This window comes from Tinamus guttatus, unplaced genomic scaffold (assembly GCF_059628265.1).
Source record: "Tinamus guttatus ecotype Peru unplaced genomic scaffold, ASM5962826v1 Tinamus_guttatus_pri_ptg000208l, whole genome shotgun sequence".
In the NCBI taxonomy this organism is placed as follows: domain Eukaryota; kingdom Metazoa; phylum Chordata; class Aves; order Tinamiformes; family Tinamidae; genus Tinamus; species Tinamus guttatus.
Window position 1 is genome coordinate 3,925,843 of NW_028288742.1, and position 13,215 is coordinate 3,939,057.

Here is a 13,215-nt window from a genome sequence, read left to right on the forward strand (position 1 = left end):
AAAAGCCTACGCCTTTTTCCTTCACAGTCTTTGACCTCACTAGAGTGCCTTAATTTATGTTTCTGTCCATTTCCACTTCGCTTCTAATTTTAACCTGTCTTTCCATGTCTCTCTGTATGTGAAATTACTATACGATCTCTCCTATTCCTCTCTCCTTCCTTCCCTCCCTCCTGGTCCTTATATACTAGAGATAGATATCCTGTAGGAGATCCAAGTTACAGTGTCCTTCCATTTTGACCCGTCTTGAAAAGTTGGTTGGAAAGGCTGTTCTGATAGTTATTCTCCCCCCGAGGATGCTACAAAAGCACTCTCTTGATGTTCGAGAAAGACTGACACATTCTAGGAGAAAAGAGTGATCTTAAATGCAACATGGAAAGAATTACAGATGAAAGATTGTAGCCATAAACTTTTAAAGATGAAGCTGCAGCCGGTTAGCCTGGCTGTTTGAATCACTGAAAAGTTTTTATACCAGTTCAAATTTTTATAAAGAAGGATAGTTTCAAAGGGCTTGATATTGCAGATTTTCAATGAATACAATAAAGCCCAAAAAACCCATTTTACTGGTGTAGTGATTTTGCTGAAATGCCATATTTTCCCCTTATGAGAGGACCATTTTCACAAATAAGAGAATTTTCAAAATAATTTTCTCAGCCATAATGGGAAATTAAGCAATAAAATATAGTTTTATTAAGAAAACAAGAACTTTTTTTTTTCCTAAAAGTCTAGTGAAAAGTAGTCGTGTCATTAATATTTTGTTACTGGAGGAGTGAGTTGTGGTTATGGCTCAGCAGACCCTGGAAACTTTTCAGCATAAATTATGCCAGAAATATCACATGTAGGAAAATCCTTCATTCCCCCTATACCTCCTCCCTTCTATTGAGAGCTGTAATTACAAGCTTCTTATTGAGCAATATTATAGAGACACCTACTTGCTCTGCTGTACTTAAGAGTTTGTCAATGCTTCCATTATAAACTTCTCTTTTTAGGGGTTCATATGATTATAAAATTTTTCTCTGGACTAAAACTTGGCATAAGATCATAGTAAAAAAACATGTTGCCTCCATAATTAGTTTTTCTTTGAATCTGATCATTGGAAAAAATATAGAGTTCAAAAATAAAGAAAAAAGAATATTTCAAAACATAGAGTCTTCATACATGTTATTTGTTTTTATTCATATTACTGTAAATGAAGAAGAAAAAGTTAATATTCCTGATCCAGTTCAACACGTAAAGAGAAAAGTTTTTCAACTAAAACTGATCTTGCAATGGTCTCTAAACAGTGGTCGATCTGTCATTCCGTATGAGCTGGCTACAAAAGTATGGAGTTACAGTCTTAATTCTGAATTTCCTTACCTTGGTGAGTTTAAGACAGATTTTTAATGCTCTTTGAATGTAGCAGTTTATATGCTTTTACTTAGAATGTAGTTTTTGGATATCATACCCAGAACTGTTTTGAAAGTCTTTCCTGAGAGTTAGGAAAATGAAAGTATGTTGTCATTTCCCACTGCTCCCTTAAAAAAGAGGTTTTGTTTGCTGTTCTGGATTATTGTTCTTTTTTTTTCCTTTTTCCTTTTTTTTTTTTTTCTTTTTCCCTCAGTCTAAAATTACGAACACTTCCATAAATGTACACACATTTTTTTTCTCACTTTTTGCTGGTGAGGATATAAGGACTCTCTTTAATTTTCTGTAAGCTACTGAAACATTAAAAAAAATATGAATGATATGAAACTTCTTCATAGATTTCTTTTCCTTGTGGGCTTCATGGAGATTTTTTTAAATTTGGTTAAAAATATTTGGAAACTGTGGTAAAAAAAATGAGGAAAGAAAGAAAGAGGAAGAGAGAAGGAGAGGAAGAGAGAGGAAGAGAGAGGAAGAGAGAGGAAGAGAGAGGAAGAGAGAGGAAGAGAGAGGAAGAGAGAGGAAGAGAGAGGAAGAGAGAGGAAGAGAGAGGAAGAGAGAGGAAGAGAGAGGAAGAGAGAGGAAGAGAGAGGAAGAGAGAGGAAGAGAGAGGAAGAGAGGAAAAAGAAATGAAAGAAAACCTTTCTCCTGTTGGCACTCAAGAGAATGATTTTATAAGGGGTTTCAAAATGAATCACATTTTGCTGAATCAATAGCTTTCATGTGCATGGTAAAAACATCATTAAGGGCCATGCTTCAATCCAGAGTAATATTTAGCTGGTTGGAAAATATTTTTGTAATCTTAATTAAGTCTTCCTAGTATTGTTGAAAAGTATGTGTGCATATCAGGAAGGTTTATGTTATCTGCAAAAGATGAGCAGTAATATTTTCTTTTTTATTGCTGATTGGCTCTTTACCATAAATCAAAAGACTATTAAAAGTATACACATTAATTAGAAATGTCTATACTAGCAGTTACTTGTGTAAAGAAAAATATCTGCCTTATTCACAAGGATTATCATAAGGACAATTATTTGAGAGTCTCTTCCAAAATTCATTGAGGTCCATCAGGGCAACATTGCATATGTAGGTACAACACTACATATCTACAACACTAAACCTAAGCATGACAATAGAGGACGCTTTCTAGCAGCAACAGCTTCTCCAAGAATGCAGCCCCTGGCTGCAAACTCTGCCAGGTAAAGAGTAAACTCCCTGGCAGTGGTGGAGAAAGCACCTCAAGATGCCGAGGAGTACCTTTCCATCTACCTGCTCTTTCTTAACTATGTCCAAAAGGCAATTAAAACATTTTCTTTCAAGTGAGCTCAAAAAAAAAAAAAAAAAAAAAAGGTAAAAGAGTTTTACCTACCATTGTTTTATCCAACAAAAAAGAAAAGCAACCCTCATTTTGAACACTGTATTTTTTTTAAATGATTTTTGGTCAGCCAAATAACAATTTGTTCTGTCCTAAGGAGAAAGGATATGGTAGAAGCTCTCCCACAGATGTGGAGACTTAGCAATCCATCTGTTAAATTGATGAACTGGTGCCTGCTCAACAGGTACTGCTACATTAAAAGAACTCAAGAACATTGTCCAAAATTTATGGCTTAGATTAACAGAGTCACAGAATAATGCAGTCCATCTTAACCAAAACTCCTGCTCACTGCAAGGACAATTCTGAAGACACAATAACTTAAATTACTGTGGTATGTTTCAGCCTTTCTCCATGCAACATAGCTTTTAAGCCAAGTCGTGTCCAGAATTGCATGAAATCTCACACTGGCCTAATTAAATGGGAAGCCGTAATCAATAGTGTTTAGATTAGGATGAAGAATTACTGAACGCGCAAGATAAGTGGAAATCTGCAGGATCTTCACACTGTAATTTGCCGATTTTTTCACTGAAACTATGTTTGGCAACACACATGACTATTGTGGAAAGAGGATTCATCTTCAGAGTACTCAGAATACTCTGATAGCTTTCAGCTATCTGCCAATGACTGTGGTATACCAGCTAGAGTTATACTAAACTTGTTATAATTATCTCTAATAAAAAAAAAAAATGTTTGTATAAGCTGTACCAGCCCACATCAAAACCACTGGGAAATTTCTGAAGTCAGCCAGTGAGTAGTATAAAAGAGGAAAAGTTCATATTCAGAAATGTGAACAAGCCATTAGATAGGAAGTGTTCTGTTCTCTTCTTATGCTGCTTTTCAAGCCCAGGAGAAAAGACGAAATAACTTATTTTGGAAACAATTTCTCACAATCAGATTTACTTTCAAGAGTTAAGACCCCAATAAGAACAAATATTTGTAAGGAAAAGATAAAGTAGTGAAAGACCCCGAAAGCAAAAGAATAAGAAATAATACCGTATATTCTTGTAAGCAGGTGTTAGGCAATGATAAGAGAAGACAGGCATAAAATTGAAATAAAAGAGTTCATATATTATAGTCTGTGACTTCAAGTGGTCAAGAGGTTAGAAGACATGTAAATTATTCAGCCTGCCATATCTGGAAATACCTCATGTGAAGGAAATTTTGGGAGGGAAAAATCATTAAAAAAAAAACCACATTTATCTTGAAAGGCATGGAGGCCTTTACACATGTGTGTTTCCTTTCAGACAGTAGGATGTCTCTACCAAATGCTGCAAGTCTCCATAGGACAGAAGACTGTTATTTCAGCTGGCATATCTGCACTGGTGATAGAGCAGCTGAGGTTTTGGCCTTCTTTTGGCATGAATACTGCTTCCTATTTGAGAGCTTTTTTTGAAAGATAATACTAGAGGTTGCCAAGAGAGGTTGTGGAATCTCCTTCTCTGGAGAACTTCAAAACCCACTTGGTCGCAGTCCTGTGCTGCGTGCTCTAAGTGATACTGTGTGTGCAGGGGGGTTGGACTAGATGACCTCTAGAGGTCCCTTCCAACCTTAAGCATTCTATGATTTTATGAACTGAAAAAGACTGATAGAAAAGAAATGAAGTACCCGAATTTATGAGAAAGGAGAATCCACAGTCCCCAGAGTGTGTGATGACTAATAAAAGGTGTTGGATGGTTATGTACAGTGACCTAGTTTGGCTGCTAAAGTGTTTGTTGTCTGTGTCAATTGCCCATTAGTTAATTACAACACCAAGGGCTTTCTCTGCTCCTTCCAGCTAGAACTCATTACAACAGTTAAAAGATGGAGCAACAGCTGAGTTTGCACCTGCATCTAATTAGCCGGTCTGAAGACAGTGGTGGGGCTGAAAGAGAGCCTGCACCACAGCATTCAGTGAGACCTGCCTGAAACCTGGCTAGGTGCCCAGTTCTTGCTCTTATTTTTGAAACTCATTTTCCATGACTGATTTAAATAAAGTACCTTATTTAAGGAATCCAAGTAGTTGTAAAATTCTTTACTATAATATACTGAATGTAGTCCTAGTCTTTTTAGGGCTTATTAGTTTTCTTCCTTCACATTAGCTATAACGGACTGTTTCATCTGTTAAATAGTCTTATTTCATCTGCACTCAGTGTACTAGCAGCAGTGAATCTGAGTGATCCTTCACTAACTTCTGTACCCAGCAGTCCTAACCAAAGTCTCTGGAAGCCAGCTATCTCTTTGATAGTTTCACAGTGTTCATCAGCAGTGAACCAGATGAACATTGTGAAGACTTGTTTATATTAATTAACTTACTGAAAGTAGAAACCTACCCTTGTTAAGTTCTGCTCTCAATAAGGCCTACAAAGTATTGACAGTAACATACTGGGGGGGAAAGAATCTGTTGTATTTCAGGGACTAAATGAAGTTCATTAAAACAAAGAGGAGAAGTTGGCTTGAGCATCAAGTAGGTCATTAAGCTGGTTATAACATAGGCCTTACATTCCCATGATGTAAAAGAGAGCAATGAGATTAAATGGAAACTTGTACTGTAACTATCTGGGCTACACACAGTTATCTAGAAGATGTGGTAGAAACTTACTTTACACAGCATACTCGTTCAGTACCAGGAAGTTCAGATCAACCTAACCATTGCAAAAACAGATAGTCCAGACAAAATAAATCTCAAAGCATCCCTCTGTGAGTGAAAAATATGAATTTGACTAGTACTGTGAAAATGGCAAGGTCTGGACAGGGTTTAATGTCTCAGAGAGTTGAACCAGTACACTTAAGTTTCGGATTTTCAGAGGTAGGTGTCTTAATGTTGGAATACATATCTACAGCTTTTTTACTTCTAGCCTGGAGATGGTCTGATTGGTCTAGATCTAGGAACTTCCAAAGGCTGGCTAGGAATCCTACTGATTCCCCTAGCATTACCCAGTTTTTGTAGTCTGAAATAGCCAGACAGGGCATTGACACAAGTACCATCATAGCCAACCCCCACCTGTCTTTGAGGGGTTTTGGTTCAGGTTAGGGACAAGGGAATTAGCTGAGGGAGATAGGGCCTGTCACCTTCAGTGTCAGCAGCCAAATATCTTGAGTCTGTGTGCTTTGCTATCATTTCTCTTATCTTCTATCTTTATTTCCTTATGAACTAACAACTGCTTGAAAATGTCTATCTGAGAAAAATCTGAGCTTAGGTGTAATCTCTTTTATAATATAGTTCTCTTATCTTTAGTCTTTCTGAAATCATGCAATTGAAAGAGAAATTTAGAGCTATAAATTTTCTAAAGATTATGCTGAAGGGAAATACATTTAAATTACCATGGCTGATCCCTGACTGAATCCAGAAACTAGTCAATGGAATTCCTTTTAGGAACTCTACCGGGAGCTGGGGAAGTCCTCCAGATGCCTCATAGATATCTTGGAATATAGATTTTTGTTTGTTTGTTTGTTTGTTTTTTCTTTTTTAGAATTACTGTTAATATTCCTCTCATACATTATTCAAGCTCCATGTTAAAAGTAGTTTGTGCTTCCCACTACGTCCAGTTTCCATTGTGTCCAACTGTGAAGGCTGCAAAACTTTAACTTGCATCTTACCTTTCTCCCTGCCAGGTTACGCATCGTCCCTGTAAATTACCATAGGTTTGACCCATATTCAAAAAAAAAGAAAAAAAGTTCTATACTTGCTATTACATGTTTAAAATCTTAGCAGATCTCCCACTGATTTCTTTGGGTGTAGAATCATCTAAAGTAGGATAAGATATTGGAGACTTAGCTAGGGCTGAGGATATGACTCCGAGCTTGTATTACATAAACCTAAGAGCTGGCTTCTCTGCTTCAGCCTAGATAATAACACTGTCAGGTTTTAATGACCTGGGTATCCCATCAGGGGCTATTTTGGGGGAGAAAGAGGAATACTCAGCTATACAAATGATTTGGTTGTTACTCACTAAAAACCCCCATCTTGCTGCTTTTGAGACAAGAGACTTGTCTTCTTATTCAAATGATAATACAAGTAATATGATGTTCCCAGATTGTTTCTTTACTCAATTGTAACTATGCAAGTTAGGCAATGATGGGTGAATTAAATTCCACACTAAAAATATATATATATATATATTTATGTCTGCAGGTAGTCAAATAGGGAATCTTTGTTAAGTTCTCTCTCAGAAATTACTCAAACAATTATAAAAGAGTTTTCACAAAGCTACAATGATACTTTTGTTTAATCACATTCAGCTGTGCTTTCAGTTGTAGTTTTATGCATACATGACTCAGAGAGAAAGGAGATTTTGAGTAATTTATGTCTCCCTCCCAGTCCAGTGTGTGTTAATCAGGTTGCCACCCACTTTTTTCAGTAAATGATTTACAGCCATAGTGACTAAAATCACCTGCAGAATGTAAGTCAAAGAGAACATTTCTGAACTCTAAACCTCAGCAGGCATGTGAAGGAATCAGGTGCCTCCCGCTCCTGGTGAGGTCTAAACAGCCGCATAGTCTTGTACCAATTTAGGCTCTAATTACATCTCACAGCAGGTGTTTTCTAAGTCATTCCTCTCAGTTGAGGCAAACTATTTCTACAGGAGGACATTAACCAGAAGGCATACTCAGATTTTCAGAAAACAGGCAGTTCTTCCCACACTGCTTTGCTAAAAGCTAGTGAAGGATACGTTGATAGACTTATTAACTTTATCCTTTAGGAAAATACAAGCAGTAAATCATCAATCATTTTAATGGTCCTGATACCCAACCCTCTTGGACCAATCTAATTGTGAACCATAGATCTGGGACAGTATTTTATAATTTAGCTTCCAGGTGTGTTTCACCCACCCACACTATGCAGCCACTACTGCTGTGTACTGTCAAATATGAAATTGTTTGACTTTAGAGGCTCCCAATGCTGGGAGCATTTCTGCTTGGGGAGTGTTAAAAGAATAACATAAATCATTTTCTGGAAAGACGAACGTAGCAACATCCTTACAAGAGATTCTCCAGGTCTTGCTTTGTGTCTACCTCTATGGAAAAGTATTTTTTTTTCTTCTTGAATTCTTTATTTTTAATTGTTAGAGCAAATACATCCAGAGAGAGGCAAACATTAATGTGACAACTCAGAGGGTTAAAGTAATAATTTAAAAGTCCTTCAAACATTTAAATAAAGATGGTAACGAGAAGTAAAAAACCTCAGCATGAAGGACAGTAGCAAGCTAAAGATATCTCTCTTCTTTTTTCTTGATCTACGATATTAAGGGAGAGAGATAGAAAAGAGAGGGAATGAAGTAGAGGGGGAACAGGGAGTAGGTGATGATGTGTGTGAGCCAAAGCAGGAATGTGAGTCTTTCTTTCCAAACAAATGGGGATTTAAATGAAACCAATAAGGACATCTGGGTGACTTTTGTCCTTTACTGCACTGGGGCAATTGTCAGAATCATACAGCAAAGCTCTGTATTATCCCAGGGCTTTCTGGAGTCCCACACTCTTTCATCCTTTATGCCTGTCATGAAAACTTTCAAAGCATAGGAAAGCATAAAATATTTTTGTAATTGTTTTATATCATTTTTATGCTTCCTTGCCACCACTCACTCTTCTGTCAGCTTCCTGTTTTACTCCACTACTCCACTACTAATTATAAGATGAACTCCTACATGAGTTTTTTTTGTCTCTTTTTGCTATTTCCTAGCTGTGTGCAGCTGCAGTTTTTTTTGTTTTTTTTTTTAAAAAAAAACAGTTTTAACACTTGCAAAGAACTATATATGACAATGCTGAACTCAATTCTTTCAATTCTTGTCAATGTGGCCAGCTGAGGACATAACCTCAGCAAAGAGTTCAAAGTCAGAATATGCACCCCTTTGTGCTACTCCAGTTTTAAAACAGCTCCAGGTTGCTCCATTTGAAGCACTCAGGCTTCATGGGAACAAAAGATTACCCTGGCCACAAACCAGGCACTGAGCCAGGATGGGACTACATACTGTACTGATATTACTGATATGGTTGATTTTTACCATGTCAGGGTTCCTTCTAGACAAATAAAATTTCCAAATGGCTTCCTAAATAACTTTGAATTTGCTTCTGTGCTTTTGGGCTGAATATGGCTAAGGACATAGCGCAGGCACTGCTTTCCAACTGTATAAAGACAGTATTTAGCAATGGCCGAGACAAGTGATAAGAACTTTCTGTTAAGTTAGACTTGCAGGAGAGTTAGAACTGAAAAGCTAATTCTGAGATAGGATGTGGCAAAAACAACGAGAGAATACTTCAGTAAGTGAATTACACTTTTAATAAGCTGTTCTCTGCTGGTGGCTCTGTGAATAAAATCATTTTCTACCTTATAGAACTACTGCCTAAAATCAGACCCAGAAGCATGGATAGATTTCATTAAAAAAGATGTTGTTAAAGAGTGCTATTAAGAATGCCAAATCAAGCACTTAAAAGGTAAGAAATGCCAGTAATAAGACTGGCTCTGCAACAGCTTTCCTGAGCATGATGACGTAGCCTTTAATTATATGATGATATACCTCCTCCCTTTTTTTTTTGTAACTTGATCTGTGCTTTATTCATCCTGATCCAACTTCTGTTGAAGTATTTGTTATGCTCTCACTTCTTAAATGATGCAGGAATCAAGTCTTGAATGATGCACTTTCTTGATTTTTAATTTTTGTTCCACAATAAAAAAGTGGACCCTTGCTACAATTCCCTGGTGTTGCTAAGTAAATATTACATTTAATATTGATTTACCAATCATCTTTTGGATAGCTTTTATCATAGGATCTGGGTGCTCAGATCATATTAGTGAGTTGAAAAACATCTGCCCATGTCTTCCAAACATGATTTTAAAACCTGGTCATAATTCATATGCACAAGTAGGAAGAATTAAAATTTTATTCATTTTTGCTCCCTAACTTGTGAGTACTTGGCTTGGCAATCTTAACTTACTGTTTATATAATGCATGTCCATGGATTGTTCTTGGCTTCAAGAAAGGGCAAAATCAAGTTATACTATGTGCCATTTTCATGGCATCTCCTCTGCTACTGAATGGTGCCCTTGCCAAATTTTAAGCTCTTTCTTTAGTCCCCACTGCTGTTAGCATTTAAAAGAGGAAGAAAATAGCTAAGTAATCTACATGTACGAACTATGTCCGCTTGCCCTTATACACACTTTTCTACTATCATAATTTTGAAGACTCCTTGCCCTATCATCCTCTATCATTTCCCAACTATTGCAACAGTCACTTGTTAAAAGTAGACCACTTCATGAAAACTAAATGCTTTTAAAATCTGACTACAAAGGACATTAGAGGAAATAAAGTACTAGTAGCCAACATTCTGCTTACCATCATATGACTTGTTAGAACTGTTGCTACAGCATGGCAGCTTTTTTTACAATAATAATAAGAAAAATGCATGTAAATTCTAAGCTGCAGTGTTGCAACATATAACTAGTTACCTACTAAATACACAAATTGCTTATGTTTTATTCTCATTGTTTGCTACATTATCTTTATATTTCCCACAGCATATATGCTGCATATAACCTCCAAGCACCCTATCTGAATCTGAAATACATGTTCAATTTAAAATATATCCCTTTTCAAGGAGAAGAAATTCATTTAGAACGTCTTCTTTACAACCAATCTCATATAAAAGCTTCCACATTTTCCTAGTTATTGTATGAAGATGGATATGTAGTAAATTTGTTAGTAGGTTGTCTTACATCATATCCCTCCATATGATATTATAAATTGAAAAATATCATAATGAAGAAATTGCAGTAAGAATTAATAACAGCACTGATAGATGCATAACTTGCAGGGAAACTGCTTTCACCTTCTTTCACTGAAAATGTCCTCCTAGTGTCATCACCCACTTTCCAACAAAGAACAAATAGATTGTGCTGTAAACTTGAAACATCTAAATGCAAATGCCTCAGGCACAACTAGGGGTTCAATGATTTCCAAACTATTTATCACTGCTGAATTTTGTACAAGAGGAATTTATTGCCTCCAGGCCTTCAATTGACCAAACAATGAATAAAATAAAAATGAAAATCTGCTGAATATGCATCTTTGCACAAGTCGCTACTTGCACATTAATTCAGTGAGTAAAATCCTTACAGAGGAGCAGCCAATTATTGTATCCACTTCTATTTTTATTCATTTTTATGAAATGGCACTTTTTGCCATCCTTTTAACAGATGAACTGGTTTGTATAAGAATTTAGTATACAGTTATTTTCTAATATTTTGGATAGGATTTTTTAACATAATTATAAATGTATTTTGTTTCCACTCACCTTCTTAACCTCTCCTATTTCTAATTATTCTCTTGTAAATATCCTGTTTGTCCTTCTCCCTAGCTTTATTTTCACTTTTCTTATAACAGTATCTGTCATTCCCATCCAAGACTAGGAATCCACTTCATTTTTCTGTAAGTACTTGATAAGAGACATAATCTTTTAAAAAAAATATATAATCTGTATGGACACCTTAGGCAGAAGATGCAGGGGCGTGGGGAAAAGCATTATTATCATTATTATCTTTGTTTTATAGGTAAGGAACGGAAAAGACAAAAGGTGTTTAGGTATTTTAGTGCTACGCTGCGTATTTAAACATCTCTAATATCAGGATGCAAATGACCTTTCCCAAGGTATCTTATGTATTATGTCTGGAGGAGCTGCAAAATAACACAGTAATTGCTAAGAACCCCTCCTTACATTTAGCTACAAAACATTTAAAACCTAAACTAAATTCAGCTTCCCTTTTTTTTCATGTTTGAGGTGGCGCAAGGACCTTTTCTCCCCCGTTCCTGGTTAATGTCCTATCCCTCCTTTCCCTACTCCCTGGTGGGCTCAGGTGGGCAGGCAGCTCGGTCATGCTGTACACCTTCACGTCCATAGCCCATGGCATCCCACTGCTTCAAGAGAGATGCCGTAATAGTGGGGCATCTCCTCATGCATGGGACTCCCTGAAACATTCCTCCTCCAGAAGATACACAAGACAATATTATTTTTACAATGTTTTTATCAAAATTGCACAGATAAAATCCTAAATATACTTTTGTTGACACCCTGCACTGGCACTGCATATAGTTCCTTATGCTGCCTGTCGTTTCTTCTTTACTGCACCCACTTATTTCATTTCTTCCTATATTTCACGGGCATCTAGTTTCTTAGGAAAGGCTTTTGGAAGTGTGCAATAATTACCAGTCCTGACAGTTGCATTATCAGATCATTGTTAGCTGAAAGCAGTCATAACCTGCTGTATTTATTTTTTCTTTTTCTCTCAACTCAGCTACCACTGTTTACATATTGCCATTTTTTGACTAGCTATTTTTCCCATAACATAATGCTTTTGAGTACTGCACTATCTTTCAGTTATTACTGGATATTCTTCATTATGTCTGTAGTAATACAAATATTAACTGAGAAGTATCATTTGTTTGATTCAGTATGTGTTCTTTATGGAGGTTGAAAGGGACTTTTTTTCAATTTTTAAGCATTTTCTGCATAGTTATCAAATTCCTCAACAAGGAAAAGGGGGCTGAGAGTATCTTGTGTATATATATATATATGTGTGTGCGTGTGTGTGTATAAAGCCTAAGTGAAGTTGATCTGTTCATTATCAAGTTCACGTAAGTAGATTTTGAATATAGGCTCAAAACATCCTTGAGTTTTGCAGTTGAAGAATATGTATGCAAGTTAATTGGTCTGTAGTTACATCCATATTTTCATGGTTCTATCTTCACATACGACTCCAAGACCCCCAGTCAGTCATACGTCTTCAGACTGACTCACATTCTAACTAGTCTGCAATGAACCAGCTGGATTTATAAGGAGGAAAACACAGATGCAGAGTAAGTGGTAACTTATAGTCCAACTTGATTTTTAAAGGAAATATGGATGCATCTGGCTCTGGGTAATTTGGACTTCAGTCTAAATGGGAATGTAATTACCTAAAGCTTTGCAGTTACACATTGTGGCTATGCTCATCTACAAAATGGGGATAACAATGATTTTTTTTCCCTCACAACACTTCCCAACCTGCTTCTGAAAACTTCATTTCACAATGTACCTATAAAGTAATTAGTGTAATGGAACTCTTATGTTGAAGGCATAGAAATAACTATATTCACTGGATTCAGTTTGCAATCATGCTAAAAAACGAAAAGAAAATACTAAATATCTTTGGCCATGGATAAACAATGTATAGAAATTCATGTTAGGAATGACAAGCATGTACATTGGAAGGGTGAATGTCTGGGAGTTCACCTGTCATGACTTTGCCTTACAGAAGAGAAAGTAGAGGTTTTGTATATAAAAATAGAGAAAGTGAGCCTGTGATTCTGAATCAAGGAGTGAAGTAGTCAGGACAGCTCCGTTCTGCAGAAAACACGGGTGCCTAACTCTCCAAGAATAGAGCTGCTTGCACGTTTTCTACTGTGGCCACTCAGGGACATGGGATGAGTGTCCCC